Source organism: Octopus bimaculoides, chromosome 1 (genome assembly GCF_001194135.2).
Source record: "Octopus bimaculoides isolate UCB-OBI-ISO-001 chromosome 1, ASM119413v2, whole genome shotgun sequence".
Taxonomy (NCBI): Eukaryota; Metazoa; Mollusca; class Cephalopoda; order Octopoda; family Octopodidae; genus Octopus; species Octopus bimaculoides.
This window is the reverse complement of record NC_068981.1, coordinates 6728069-6732206: the sequence shown is the minus strand read 5'-3', so window position 1 is coordinate 6732206 and position 4138 is coordinate 6728069.

Here is a 4138-nt window from a genome sequence, read left to right as displayed (position 1 = left end):
AGAGAGAGAGAAGCGAGAGAGAGAGAGAGAGAGAGAAGCGAGAGAGAGAGAGAGAAGCGAGAGAGAGAGAGAGAAGCGAGAGAGAGAGAGAGGAGCGAGAGATGATAATCATCTAAGAATCGTTGTTGTTGTTCGGAATCGTGTTTAATCTGGTTTTTTGATTTATTTCACAAACCAACATACGATGTGATCTTCCACCTCATTTCTCGAATAGCGTTTAATGAAGATTCGACATGAATTATCGCAGAACAACAAGGTCAGCAACAATAATAACTAGAAAACTACAACAACAACAATATAAAAAGGTTCTAAATTGCTCTGGTTTAAAATTTGCTTTTATAATTTATAGCAATGCGGCAAATTACCTTTGAATGGAATCGAGTAAAGCTTTGCGACGTTATTAATATTTTGCCGGCGCCATTATTGTTTAATAACTGAATGTTTTCCACTAATATTTCAACTCATTAAGGTGACAAATAATGAAACAATGAAATGTTATATTAATGACATTTATTAATAAGGATAATTATGGAAGGCGATACTTGGGAATAGAATCGATAGAGAGCCGAATGCAGTGATTTCTGTGCCTTGTAAGTTCAAATTCTGTCACATTTGAATTTGTTTTTCCTAATTACGGGGGTCTATTAGAATTAGTATCTGTGACATTTGGAGCTTAAGAGTAACCATTTATGACCTTCACCTAAAATATCTTGTCGTCTGCTAATGTTAGAAATCAGTAATTGCTGAGAACTCTGCTTGGCAGAATCTGTAGAGCATCCGTCTATCTTCTGTTAGATTCGCCGAGGTAGACTCTCCTTTTGTTTATCCTGAAGCGATGAAAATATACCAGTCATATACTGGGGGAAAAATGTGATCCACTGAACCGCTACTCTTCAGTAACATATATGGTCGGTGTTATGTCTCAAGCTACTGCTATCTAGCACCTTCGGATGATCTCTACTTAACAGTCACTCAATTCTCTACCATGGCTAGACGACCTCTATTTATATGTCTTGGGCGATCCTACTTCTTCGCTTGGGGGGAGGGGGTTGACACAACAGTCGGTCTGTGCCTATCTGAGAAATAGCATTGAGATGTGTTGTGAGTAAATCGTTACACTTTTAACGGAGACGAGTTTGTTTGGGACGCATTGGAATATAACTTTGCGGTCTCCGTTTATGGAGTCAATGGAGATTTGTTGAGATATATCTCGTATGTAAACTGTTGCCACCTGCTTCCGAGGGTTGGGGAGACACGAAAGGTGATGTCATCTACATAGGTGTGAGCGTTGTTAGTTTCAATTTCATTAGCGTCATTTGCGTATAACAAGAAATGTGTGGGTGCAAAATAGAAATCTGAGCCACACCAGAGTTGCTAAGTTGGTAAATGTGTAGTGGAATCCTCTAAAGTTTCATCTCACGATCGAAGTCATTTTTACCGGGCATTTTTCAAGTTTAGAAATGAGTTTATTTCATTAATATGTAATGTGTTTATGATAATGATGAGAAAGGGACCAAGGAAAATTAGATAGCCATTTTTGTTGTTGTTGAGGTAAGTGTGTGAAGCAAAGAGGATTACTGGATAGTGGTTGAGCAGTGTGGGTAGATCAGTATGGATTATTTAGAACAGAAAGTGAGTTAAGCGGCAAAGCATACTGCCACTCATGTGTTATTTGAATTGCTTTGCGGTGAATATTTCGTCTCCATTGAAACTTGGCAAATGATGTGGTTTTGTTGTTTGAAGTGCGTTAAGTAACATCACGACTATTTGAATGAAGACTACTAACATCGATTTCGATGTGTGTGTGTGTGTGTGTGTATGTGTGTATAGATGCATACATAATGCATACATACGTACATACCTACATACATATATACATACATACATTCGTACATATAGAAATATACAAATATATATAAATGCGTATATACATACATATATACACATATACATACGCACACATACACATAATCTAAATTGAGGTAGTAGAACAGGTAAAATGCACGCTACATATGTTTCTTAGTTGACTGAGTCTCTGACGTCATAATCATTCAACAACGGGTACACAACTTAACTAATCATGAAACCGAGAATACCTTAGTTAAATAAAGATTACATTTAATTAAGGTATTCTCGACCTGATGATTAACTCAGTTGAGTACTCGTCATTGAGAAATTATTACGTCCCAGGAGCGGTAGCTAAGAAACATATGTAGCCTGCATTTTACTAGTTCCGCTCCCTCAATTTGGGTTTTTATTTGTATTTGTAACAATTACAATTGCTAACCATGAGCGTGTCATATAGAAACTTTTAGCTTATCGAATTTTCTCATAATTTCGATATGGTGAAATTTGTGTAACCTTCGATGCCAATAAAATGTTATTGTTCCTGATCGTTCACCGTCCACTTTTCTTTTTCTATATCTTCCACTGACCGCTTGAAGCTTACAAACTTCCTACACTTAGATTCCTGAACCCTCTTACCCCTATATATCGATATTTTTTTATATATTATGTATATCCACACGATGTTACGCTATCCGCGTTGATTGACTTATGCTATTATATCATGCTCTTTGTGGCACCAGTGTATTGGAGGAATGAGATTATATATGTCACATGCTGGTTCCATGAATCCTCCTGCCCTATATTATTAGAATATAAAGTGGTGGCATTTCAATGTCATGCTTTGGTGTTGTAGCGTTGTCACCGACACCAATTATTGTATGATAATGATGTTCTATTTTGATGAAGATGACTTATCGCTATCAATTTTCTAGTGAAATATATTCATGCGTTATAACAATAAGAGCTGCATCCTCTCTGGCAGTTGACCATGTCTATATTATGAGTTTGGTCCCTTGTTATGGACATTATAGGGGCGGCGATATTGTTTTTAGAACTGGAAACTTGAAATGGAAATAGAATATATTTCTGAGTTTCTGTGTTGTATCACGATTTCTGGTGTTTAAATACAGTTATGTTACTTTGTATTTTCTGTTGCGACGGTTTTCTATTAAAATTGTCTACATTTTGTCTTTTCTTATTAACTATTTTGTGCGGATTCATCAAAACGAAGTTAGTTTCACTCTTTGTGTTAATCAGTTTGTTGATCTTATATTTTTATGTCGATATTTTATCATTGGATCTTCGGTCTTGTTTGTGAAAAACCTAGTAAAGATAGATAAACTTACACAATACAAATAGACAATTTGATAAAATTAATGGCAGCCTGAAACATTACAAAAAAAAAGTAACAGAAATACAACTTGTAAGCAAGAAATAAAACAGCGAAATCGCAAATAGAATATTCCAAAGAAAAGCAGAAAAGTCGTAAATATTTGTATTCAAGAAAAACCACAAAAAAAAAGCAGTAAAAATCTGTAAGGAGCAAGAAGCAGCGTCAGCATCTTTACCAAAGGTCAGATCACGCGTGACTTTAAGAAATGTCACGTCACGATGATAACGCGAAGTAACTAACCTACACTTACACATGTTGGCGCATCTCTTTCCAATCTCTCATATAATCAAATTAATAGATTCAAATGCTAAAAACTATTTAGACCCTCACATAGAAGTACACATGACAATTTCATCCACAAAATTCGACCCATCAGCACCAATCTAAAGAGTAACAAGATGACAAAAGAAGAAATATCCCAAGACGGTTTTCCGCTTACGGCGTGAAGCTACTTGTTCAGGCAAGTCCTGATTGCATTGAGTACATGTTCACCATGTCGTTAATTCGCAACGTTAATTAATCCTTTCCTAATTTATTATGCGAAAAATATGCAAACCTGTACTTGCATCGGCACCTGGTCTCACATTCATCTCAGAAGACCAGCGACAGTTTGTCATTGGGAACAGCACACAGTGTGGAATGCGTTTTCGATACTAGCTCATGATTACCTCACACTGATGACAGGTTACTACCCAGAAACCCCGAGTTTGTGTGTATCACGTAAGGCTAGAGTTGGGAACGATGATATCCCCTCGCAAATGCTAATCGGACACAGACAGTGTGTCGTTAGCCAGTTGGAGGAGATGTCCTCCAGGGGCTAAAGACAACAGTAGCATCGTCTTCTATGGGACCGCCTCATTTAGTTGACAATTATATTTCACGATATATATATATATA